The sequence below is a fragment of the Sinocyclocheilus anshuiensis genome, unplaced genomic scaffold, assembly GCF_001515605.1.
Source record: "Sinocyclocheilus anshuiensis isolate Anshui unplaced genomic scaffold, SAMN03320099.WGS_v1.1 scaffold1915, whole genome shotgun sequence".
In the NCBI taxonomy this organism is placed as follows: domain Eukaryota; kingdom Metazoa; phylum Chordata; class Actinopteri; order Cypriniformes; family Cyprinidae; genus Sinocyclocheilus; species Sinocyclocheilus anshuiensis.
The window spans coordinates 89,883-102,782 of NW_015549672.1; positions in this window are offsets into that span (position 1 = coordinate 89,883).

Below are 12,900 nucleotides of genomic sequence, written 5' to 3' on the forward strand. Positions count from 1 at the left end.
ATAAGCATTATTTGTAACTATTCAAATAGCACCTATCTATTTTAGCTTTACTAGTACTTATTTATTAGATTTTAGAACTTTTTCACAAGACACTAGTATTTATCCCATTTGCTACAATAGAAATTATCCCACTAAGTTGCTTTTTTACTTGCTATATGTGAAGATTAGTCAGAATTGCTACTTTGTGGTCACTTTATAGTAAGATTCAAATATTACCAGTAACAACAAGAATACAAAGTACAGTTAATAAATAGGTAGAAGTGTCTATTAAATTAGTACTAAGAAAACTGTAATGGAAAAATACAATAATAATCATTTGAATAGTTAGAAGTAGGTTCCTAGCACCCGATAAATTACTAGTAAAATTGCAATAGCTATGTCAACCTATAACAACTGGAATACACACTAGTCTAAAGAATGTAGTTCAAATTTGAACCACAGATTCTCATTGAATTAACTAACAAAAAAAATCTACTTATTACCAGTAACAATGAAATAGTTACTAGTTGTCACTGTTAATATAGTGACTACAAGCAAATAAATAATTAAACGCATAAAAAGGTACTAGACGTAGAAAGAAATACTTTAGTTTACAGAAATAATTGTTAAAACAGCTTTCCATAAGCGTTGAGTGATAAATGTGACACCGCACAACTGAAGAATGAGCGCGCATCAATAAACTGTTAACATTAACTGTTTGACTGAAGTCATCGAGTCCGCACTTCATGAATTATTAGTCACACACCTTAACTGACCTAATAACACTTATTATCTTATTAGTATAGTGATGACACATAGCCTACATCATAAATAGCCTATAAACTTACATGAAAATCTCACTCTTCATCATTTTATTAACTCCACTAGCTCGCTTGCTTGTTACTTCTATTTCACTCCCATTACCTGCCCACGAAAAATGAAGAAATGCTATTATTTTGAGGACAACATGTTTACGGCACTCATACACATATAAACGTAAACATGCAGAGGTTCGTTTCGTTCAACACTTCTGAGCAGAAACTGGTAGATGTCTGTACCTCTGCATGACATTAGAGTTAACATAATAGAAACCATATTTTTCCCTAAACTCCAACTCACCTAGAGACAAGAATGGTTTGGTTTCCATATTAGCGCATGCCAGCTATGTTTCTTGCAGATAAAGATTTATTTTCCCCAGTGGGCACGCTATAAGATCCAGTATGAAACGTCGTCAGACTGAAGCCAGAGATCCGCTGTCAAAATCCACTTATTATAACTAAAGTATCTAGCCTACTTCTATCGGCTCCATCCAGTTTGTAACTCCGCGAGAGCGCTCGCTCACTCACTCCCGGTATTCCTTCAGCGATCAAGCACTGCCTCACCATAGGAACCCTACCGAGGGGGACCCTGACCACCAGCACTTTTGCAGCGACAAGCCACTTCTACTGTTTTCAGTGTGGTACTGGTACTCTTGCAAACACCCCCTTCAGACTAAAAGATAATTCCATTAAAATATGTATTTACTGATATTTATAGGCCCGCTGGTATGACTATAGCCCTTATTCGTTTTAGACGTCATATTCAACTGAATGAAAAGGAGGCTGTGAGGGATAGACTTCCTGTGTTTACAATGGCACACCTTATTTTTAATATTACAGCTGCGCCGTCATTTGTAATTTGCATGTGCAAAGCTTCCGGTGTCATTCAATTCCAAATATTCTAGCTGCACAAAAACAGTCCGTTTTGATGCTTGACATTGCAAACTGGTATTTCTTATCAAATGCTTTTTATTTATTATCGTATTCATAAACAAACTGGTTTTTCGTGAAAATAGTTTTACCATTTACTGAACTTTGGTGTTCTTAGTTTTTTAATGGCTAATGAATCGAAAGTCTTGCACATTCACAGAAAAATATCTTACTTCTGCATTGCAAAATAAGGTGGATAAAGGTCCTAGATTATGTAATTTTCGACAACTATTATTTAGTTTATCTTTGGAGAGAAATTAAAACAATCCTGTTTTACACTGAATAAAATTGATCTGAACTATTTTCTCTTTCTTGTTTATACAGAACAGACAACCTCAGTGTTGTCTATCTAGGCCTATAGAAAATCTAAATGTGTGTGTGTCACTGATGTTGTGTCCCCCAGGGAATTCATCATTAATTAATATACATGGCACATTAAAGATCAAAACTATTCATTAGCATTATAAAACAAGTATTTAAATGAATATGCATAGGTTAATATAGATTGAGGGTTTACTCAATGCAAAGGGGGAATTAATTATAATGTGAGGTGGAGATACTTTCTAACAGCTATATAATATTAATATAATCTTCATGGCAGGGTATATTAAAACCTGACATAAATGGACAGTTGGCTATTAAGAGAAATAAAAACAAAGTGTGGTTACAAAGTGAAAGACAACATTTTTAAAGGTTCTGCGATAAGAATGAATCTATGTATAAATGCATCCACATATGTAAATACTTAGATTATTTATGTTCAGTAAGTCCTTTATTTTTAAACCTGAACAGAGCAACTGGGATCTTTGAAACGGATTATCATGTTGCTCATACTCATGTAATCTCTTCATGCAGGTCAATGCCATGAGCTTCCCTTTGTGAAGATGTCAGCAAGCTTTTACACAAGTCTTGAGCCAGAGGGGAAAAAATGTAGGTTTTGATCGTTTGGAGCTCTATAGATAGACATTATTTGAAGCTGTAATTAGCTGTGTGATCAGATTTGATGTTTGTTTAAATGGCTTGAAATTTCTATCCTGTTGGTCCACATTATACTGCACTATTTCAATGCAAACTTGACACCTCTCCAATAGTGCTTGTCTGAGCAAAGAAAATGCTGCCTCAGATCTAATTACATTTTAATTTTAGAGGTCAAATAGCTTTTCAAAGCAAATGGCACAGTTCAGCTTCTGAGTTCTAGCTATACGGCAACTCATAGCTGTAAAAACGGATGAGGAGAGAGTCATAGGTTACAATAACAGCTTGTGAGATTGGGAGAGCATACTCACTTTTCAAACAGCATCTTACTCTGAAGAGACCAAAATGGCTTTTCAAGAATGATTGCAATTGTTCCTCAGTTCAAGCACCCTTATAGAGGGAATGTATCCAGCTTAATAAATCTAAATGTATGTATAGATGTATCTCTAGTAAATTACAATATAAGGATATGTTCAATTTCAGAATGCAATCCCTTTTTATTTTAATGTATCACTGAAATTAAAGGGATAGTTCACCCAAAAAGAACATTTTATCAGCATTTGCTCACCTTCATGTTGTTCCAAACTTGTATGAGTTTCTTTCTTCCGCTGAACACAAAAATATATTTTGACGATTGTAGGTAACCAAACAGTTTATGTTAGCCACTGATGTCTATAGTGTGGAAAAAATATGTGACCCTGGAGCACAATACCAGTCTTAAGTCGCTGGGGTATATTTATAGCCAACAATACATTGTATGGGTCAAAATGATCGATTTTTCTTTTATGGCAAAAAATCATTAGGATATTAAGGACAACTTTAAAGGCGATTTTCCAGATTTTCAAATAGTTGTATCTCGGCCAAATATTGTACTATCCTAACAAACCATACATCAATGAAAAGCTTATTTATTCAGGTTTCAGAAGATATATAAATCTCAATTTCAAAAAATTTACCCTTATGACTGGTTTTGTGGTCCTGGGTCACATAAGTCAATGTCTACCAAGTCAATGGTGAATGCAAATGTTTGCAACAGCAATTCTTATTTTGTGTTCAACAGAAGAAAGAAACCCATACAGGTTTGGAACAACTTGAGGGTGAGTAAATGATGACTGAATTTTTCACTTTTGGGTGAACTATCCCTTTAAATACTTATTTCATTCATTCAATTCTGCTCTTTTACACTTAAACTAAGCATGTTTTTCTGTTCTTGTTATTTTTCTAAAAGAATGTTAAATTGTTTCTTTAAACTGCCATAATTTCATCTAGTTTCAGGGGGAAAACATGAAGCAAGCACAGTGTTTTCTTATTCCTGTGTGCATGACAGTAGAACTGAGTTTAGTCATTGGAAGTCTTAGGTTCACATTCCTCACTATCGATCAGGAGCTAGAAACAGCCCTGAGGTCAGTCTTTCCTGTTAACTTCAATACTCATGCAGGAAAAAAAGAGAGAAAAATAAGAGAGAGACAGAAAGGCTTGAATTATAATAAAATAAACAAAAAAAAGGATAATAAATAAAATAAAGGAAAAAATATAAATAAATAAAATTACATAATTTATTATTTACAGAAAAAAAGAAAAACAGAGAGAGGGAGAGAGATAAATGATTGTTTTCCTAGCCTCTTTTTCACTTGGCTGTTACAGGTTTTGTAATTACTCTGTCAGAATAAGTCTATACTCTCAGGAACTATGCTTTCCTATAGAGATTTACTAACAGTGATGGTGCAGGCCAACAAACAGCTCCGCTGAAATGAGCACACCACACCCTCAAAACAGGAGCAACTCCATCAAACAGTGGTATTATCAGGGGTTAGTGATAGAAAACCAAAATCCTTGTGCAGTGTGACTTTCTCAGGGAGACAAATTGAGATGTGTCTGACTGACTGATCTCTTAAGGATCAACGCCAAGTGCAGGGACTCAGTGGCAGGAGTAATTTAGTGCGTCTCACTCTCTCCGCTGGTCAGCCACTGTGGAGGAAAGAGAGGGGCAATCAGCCTCGTCATAAATCTCTACACTTCCTCCCACCATCACCAGTTCAAGAGAAATACCCCCAACCCCCTCGTACACAGCCCATTAAACCTGTTTGCCCCCAGACACACACTCACGCTTAGACAATCCGCTGAAGTCCGACACAGCAGCAAGTAATCAGTCATTTCATGTCTCTTCGATGCATCCATCATGAGAGATCTGGAAAAAAAGTGTCATGAACTAAATATAAAAATGTTTGGACTGCTGAACGTATGAAAGCATTACAGAAAAGGCTGCAATTAAAGGAATAGCTCATGGAAAAAGAAACATTCTGTAATTATGTATTTACCCTCATGTTATTTTAAACCCATATGCAGTTAGTTTTCCAATTGCACATAAAGTAGCATTTCAAGAAGACTTGGGATATAACTTAAGTCACAGAGTGTACGAATCAAACTTTTATGTTTTTTGGTGAGGGGAGGCTTCACAGCCAATGTTATATGGAAAGAAGAAGTGTTTATATATCTTAAAATGTCCCATTTTTATAAAAACGTTCTAATTTTCTTTTAGTTTAAATTAATGAACTAAAATAACTACAACTAAAACAAAAGTGTGTGTGTGTGTGTGTGTGTGTAAACAACAAAGTTATTAAAACTTTATTATTAAAACAACTTTATTATTTAAAAAATTACATGAAAATAGAAAATAAAAACTGTATTATCTCAATGATGCTAAAAATAAAAATATATTTTAAAATATACTCTATATAAAATATGCTGATTTTGTGCTCAAGAAACATTTCTCTTAATATATTTCTGAGAACTATGATAGAATGTTTTTCAGGATTCTTTGATGAATAGAATGTGAAAAAGAACAGCTTGAATTCTTTTAAAATAGGAATTTTACGTAATATTACAAATGTCTTCATTGACAGTTTTGATCAATTTAATGCATCCTTGCTGAATAACAGTAATAATTTAAAAAAACATTGCATTTACATTTTGTATACTATTTCTAAATTTCATTTTAAATATATTGGCTCAAGTATTCCTTAAACGTTGGGCTTAAAGTTATGTTTGACCAAATCCATCTCTCAGCTAGATTACCAGATCTCTTTTTCTTGCTTCAACAAATGTTATAAGATTCATGTTTTATTCAAAACTCACATCCAAAATTGACACGGGCTGTGCATTTGCCAGCAGAGCACAACACAAAGTGAAAAGAAAATACATAGTCCTGAAATACATTGTTCAAAGCGCTGAGGCCCAGTTCCGCTGAATGAGCTTCAGTATGAGTCGAAAGATTTACTGCTGTGAATAATTAGTAAGTGAAGTGTGGCTGACTTCTCCGTAGCCCTAGATACTTGGCACACTCTCTCCCTGTTAGCATCTCCACCAGTGTATCCAGATGGTCAACTCACTATGAACTCCCTGGGCTAGCTACACCATGCAGCCTGCATATTATTTATCAATAACTGCCGTCCTATCAGGTGCTGGGACACCAAGAGCACTCAGCGGTTAGGAGACAGTAGGGGGGCAAACATGTAAACACACACACATATGCACACAGACAAGCGTGCATGAGTGCGGACCCACACACACACACACATACATACACAACCACAGGCTCTGACACTGACCCAACATCTGCTTTTAATTAGCATCCAGCACACACACGCTCCCTCTCTGTCTCCCGCTCACTCGCTCGCTCTATATACATTCACAACAACAGCCTGCTGTTGCTCAAGGAGCTGTCAACAGTTAGAACTTTCTCAAGATGTAAAAGGCAGAGAGCGAGAGTGAGAGAAAGAGAGACAGAGGGACAGAGGCAAACAAAAGGGCACCATATGGAGAAGGTGCTTAGAAAACCACCTGGCTCTATGATATGAGTGCCAAGTCTGTAATGTGAACGACCTGTCCTTAAATACTTAAGGTACAGATGCGACCAGTGGGTGAGACTCACCTTAAACTCTCTTAACCAAATGTAAAGAGCCGACAATGATAATAAATGTTGGAAAAGTTTTAAAATTGGGACAAACTGAGCTCAAAAAAGTATTTGGACACACTTAAAAATCACAAAACAAAATCTAGCTGGAATTTATTTTACAGAAATACAACACAAACACTTTTCAAGCTTTTCACCATAAAAGGAAGTTTGTTAGATTTAAAATGATGAAACGATAGATAAACCTTTCAAAATTGATATAAAATGTATTGTTACACTTCTGATTGTCAAACGTTTGTGAATCATGTTTATAATTAATGTGATGAACTACATCTGCTTGAACTTGAAGACAACTATCTTTATACATCCACTAAAAATTATGAGACCAGAATTTATTAGAAGGAGAGTAATTACATTTTGACTAAAACTATGCTTTTTTTAATTAACAAAACTTCAACTAAAAATAGAAAAATGAAAACTAATTAAAAATATTAATAAAAAAATAAAATAGTATCTCAGTGACACTAAAATAACACTGATCGCAAAAATAGGTTTGATATTTTATATCTAACGCAGATCAAATTTATGTGCATCTTAAGTGTCTGAATGTTTTGGTGCTGCTGTATATACTGTATTTACTGACTTACATATATTTCATTGTTTTGTCTTCATTTTTAATTTATGGAAGAGAATTTGAATTAAAAAGAAACAACAATGCATTCATTGTCCTTGTTTACCACAGTCTTACATTTATTAATTAAAGCTTTCCCAACTGCACGGTTGATTTACAGCAGCTTACAGTATGTTGGCCATCACAGTCTCCCCTAGACGGCCCCTCACACTGAGATTCTGCCATTTTGTAATGGTGTGGAGAGGCCACAGTCAGGCGAACTTCACTAGAGAGTGGGTCAGAGTCAGGTCAACTCACAGGCACTCTACCATCATCAGGCCAAGAGTATGGTGTAACCCCTCACCCTCACATGCCCCCTCCAATGAACATGCTCATTAGACTCAATTGGAGCAATTTGGAGCTTAACAGTGGACTCTTGGTGCATTCTGCTGCTTGAGTGATGGTGTTACTCCAAGTACAATTGTATTTTGTATTTTAAACATAAAAAGAAAAGTTTATATATGCGATGGGTGCAGTTTTGACTGTTTTTCTCTTTCTGTTATATACAGAAGGGATCTCTTCATTCTGACGGTGAATTGCTGCTGTTTTTAATGGTCTGGATTAATACAGACTGAACCTGAAGGCATGTGAATTGCAATCTGTTACATTATATTTAAATTTAGTTGTGATGGATGCTACTGTTTTTCAATAATGTGCTCTATCAATATTTTGTGACACTTCTGAGCTATTGAAATATCTCCTTAATCTCCCTGATTTCTTTCTGCAATACTTGCTTTAAAGGAATAGGTCATCCAAAAATGAAAATTTGCTGAACATTTACTCACCCTCAGGCCATCTAAGACGTAGATGGGTTTGTTTCTTCATCAGAACAGATTTGGATGAATTTAGCATTACATCACTCCTCTGCAGTGAATAGGTGCCATCAGAATGAGAGTCAAAACATCTGACATTAATTGATGGACTGGAGTCATGTGGATTACTTGTACTTATTTTGATGTCATTCTGTCATGATCTCATTCTGACGGCACCCATTCACTGCAGAAGATCCATTACTGAGTAAGTGATGTAATGCTACATTTCTCCAAATCTGTTGGGATGAAGAAACAGCCTCATCTAAGTACATTTCCAGGAAATGTTCATTTTTGGATGAACTATTCCTTGAAATGTATGTACAATACAATGAAATTCATGCATTTTAAAGTGTCCAAAACATCTGTATAGTATATAGACTTTGCTGAAGAAGAAAAAAAAAAGATTGGACATTTCTTCTCAGCTTTCTCTATAATGAAGGACATTTAATGAAGATATTAATTTTATAATATGATTCAGAAAGCCTATAGTCTTCTGTCTGGCCTCTGTTGTTCTTCCAGAATACTGCCGTTGTGTTTTCTTCTGCTGTGAGTGAACTATAAAAAGAGTGTTCAGATTCCTCAAGCCCCAAAATAAAAGGAAAGCAAGGGGAAAAAATATGTGATTTTATGACTTGTGGATGATACACACACTTAATTCAAAAGGAAGAAGTATATGAGCGAGTTTTTGGTAGATTTGTGATGGCACACTGATAAAAGAATTACACCCTTGGCATTTGAAGGCTTTTTTATGCCAATAGCCATCCTATGTAAATGCAAATATACTGTATAAACAATATTTAATATAGTTTCAATGTGGTAATTCATGAGATATACAGTTAGGGGTTGCAATGAACTTGAATTGTTTTATTTTTTAAGGAAATTCTGCTGTTCATCCAAACAATGCCATCCTATTTGTCAGGGATGACAATAAACTGAACAATGAGAGCGTCTTCTCTCACACACTTCCTCTTCCTGTGTGCCCAAATAATGTTCCCTATGATGAATGATCAGAGACACAGATACCGTGATTATAACTTTGCCAGATATCTCTGGAGATGCACAATTTCAAAGTCATCCACCAAAAAATTAGAAATCACAGTCTTTCAGCCTTACCAGCCTCACACACCTCTGGCAAACCGCAAACCGCAAACCGCACACACACACACACGTTTACTTAGCTAGCTAAATGGGGACATTCCATAGGAGTAATGGTTTTTATACTGTACAAACTGTATTTTCTATCGCCCTACACCAACCCTACACCTACCCCTTACAGGAAACTTTCTGCATTTTTACAATAAAAAAAAAAAAACTTTGTTTACTTTATTTTTATACCAGTTTTACAAATGAGGACGTCCCCAAAGGGAGGTTTTTGGAGATTTTGTCAGGTTTAGCTCAATTTTGGGTACAAATTTGCCCCCAAAATATGGTTAAGTAGGTACACGCACGCACGCACGCACACACGCACACACGCACACACGCACACACACACACACACTTTTGCTTTGATATGTACTTTTTCTGAAATATGACTGATCAAAAATATAAATAGAGGCCAGTCCTTGTATTAACCAAGCAGAACAGTCAAATATAGATAATTTTTTACAATTTCTAAATTTGGGAAGTGCAAAAATGCTCAGTGTGAAACTCAGTCAAATTTGGCTCCTTGTTACTATCATCGACTCACACATCCCTATGTGAGGAAGTGTGTCTGTACAAATTGTGCTTTGTAACAGAGTGATCATCCTTATGTGAGAGACATACAGGTAGATGTCATAACAGTGACAGTGTGACTGTCACTGCAGCGCTGCTGCTGTTGCTTAGGATGACACTTCTGCTTCCCTTTTACACCCCATACACATACGCTCACCCAGATCCCAACGTCAAAGCAGCTCAGAATAACACACATCATGACGTCATCACTCTGATCTCATGACTTTTGTGTCTATCTGGCATGTGGGACTCAAATGCTTTGGAAAAATGAAACCTGATGAGAAGAATCAAATATCATCACAATATGATAAAGGAGAAGCACCTGGGCTTCGAAACAATCATCCAAAACATACATTGCATTGGCTGTAATCTATACCATCATCAGATACCAAGTGATGTGTTGGACAAGTTGTCAGATCCGAAGTAATTCTTGAGTGTATCAAAATGAGCTAAAAAAAAAATTCTGAGCTCATTACAAGTTACGCTCATTATATTATATTATATTATATTATATACAAGTAATAAAATATAAATTAATTTGAATTAGTTGTCCCTTTAAAAAAAATCGTAAATGTTAAAATAATCATTGTTTTACTAATATCACCACAAAAAGTAAACAACGTGATTTTAGTGTGAAAAACCTAACTAGCCTTTTGTCATGACCATATAACATCACGAACACTACAACAACTGCAAAAAATATCAATAGTTTTACAGCTCAAATAATACAAATAAGTTTTATCAGAAGAATTAATGTAAAAGCTTTTATAAAATGCTAAACAAAAGTGTAAATGTCTTACCATAACCTTGATTTTCAATTTTATGAAAATGAGGTGAGTGGAAATTACTAATATTTATTAATAATTATACAAACTGTGTTTTGAAAGTGTCCCTGGTGAAGTGCTGACCAGACATTGTCATTTGATCTTAATTCCACCCTGCCACACAATCCACTAAATTACAATGACACAAGCCATTAGCCAGCACCTACAGCCTCCCAATCTCCTCTCCCATTTCTGGCACAGAAAGCCGCAAGGTTTTTCTTCACAGCTCATGTTACTGACCCAAAGGGTACGTCTCAACAGTCTTGATAGTCCTAGAGGACAGTTGAAAGAGAGGAACTGGAAAACTGGATGTGTTAAAAATGAGTAGAACAGATACAGAGATAACAAAGATTAAGATATTGAGTTATATATGCAGAATTTTAAACCCTTTATCTCTGTTCATCTTTACAGCCACATGTAATTAACAATCATATCAAAGACTTACAATTTTAGTGACTGTAATCCTGGTAGGCTGCAAATGATGCAAAAGAAGTTGTTTACTTAAAGCATATATTCTTCTGCTAAAAAAAGAGAGCCATCTGGTCCTTCTGAAGCAGCCTTGGTGAAGTCCAAAATTCTTCTCATCTGAACTGAAGGCACACTGTCAAGACACACTGTGTGTGCAGCTCTTTCAAATGCCATTGGCCTTATATCATTCTGAACATTACAGAGACCAGACATTACCAATGATCCTATTGAGTTCTTCTGTTAATTACGTCCTGTGTCAACAGCCTCAGGCTCGGCTCAAACTAATACAAAACAGAGAAAAAGAAAGACACATGAGCTTTCGTCAAAGGTCTGTGATTTTGATCAGTTTGTCACTTAGAAAGAAAGAAAGAAAGAAAAACAGACAAACACAAATACGATTTCATTAATATAGAAATGCAAAAAATCATAAAATGCAAGTCAGCGGATACCATTTTTTGAGAATAATAATAATTTAAAAAATCATATCAATTAAGGAACATAAAATGAATACCCCTGGCTGTTGACGATATATTGAGGTCTTATGACGCGAAATGATTGGTCTGGGGGGGGGGGAATATGAATATCGCTGGGGGTAGTGAATATCCAGCAACCAGTGAATAACCACGACTGAGGTGAGACCCTTGAGCAAGGCACCAAACCCCCAACTGCTCCCCGGCCGCCGCAGCATTGGCTGCCCACTGCTCCGGGTGTGTGTTCACGGTGTGTGCGTGTTTGTTCACTACTCACTACTGCGTGTGTGCAGAGCACAAATTCCAAGTATGGGACACCATACTTGGCCTCACATCCTTTCCTTCCTTCCTTTCCATAATTACCTTTAAGTCTCCAACTTGAATTCTTAGTTTAATTTCTCAAACTGTGCTCCAATTTGCCAAGAAAATGTCTATATGAATGCAAATATTTATCATCCAATTCCGAATTATTGGAGTTATCATTCATTTGTATTAGCCTACTCTTAAGCCCTAAACACACTGCACGGTTTTCGGCTGTCCCAGACGAAAGATTGGCATCATGAAACAATCGTAGCGGTTTCTGTGATCGTGGTTCCTAATCGGTGGTCCTGTGTCGTACAGTGAGAGAGGGTTAAAGACTGCCGTTTTCACGGTCTTGCAACCAAAGATAGCATACATACATACAGCATGATCATCGTACAGTGTGTTTGCTGGTACGATCCACGTTTACTGACCAACCAATAAAAATGCGACATGAAATCAGCGCGACATGCCGCTAAAACATAAAACTGCTTACCTCAAGCTCTTATCCCTTCCTCTTTCGCCGCTTCCAGCACACATAAAAACTACAACTGCTAAAGTGTGATTTATCATGCTCTTTTTGTTTACCACTAGCACATGCTGATGACGTTTTTTATAATAATGTGCATCGTAGCATACGAGTCAATAGGTGTCATCATCGTATAGTCTACACCAGGGGTGTCCAAACTCGGTCCTGGAGGGCCACTGTCCTGCAGATCATGCAGTATATTTTGAGCTTAAGATTAATTAAAATTAAATACTTCAAATTAATACATAAATAATACTTCAATAAAATATATAAAAGTATATTTATTGTGACCGTTTTGCAGTACTAAATACTACTATTAAATACTACTATTATTTATATAAAATATATTGAATAATAATATTTAATAAACAACAACAGCCATCATAAAAGTTGTTATAGGCAATTCAGTCAAAAGTACAAAGGCAGCATTCTGATTTGAAGTTGCACAAAATATAACATGATGAGATTTTGCCCTCAGCCAAAACTATTTGCTCTGGAA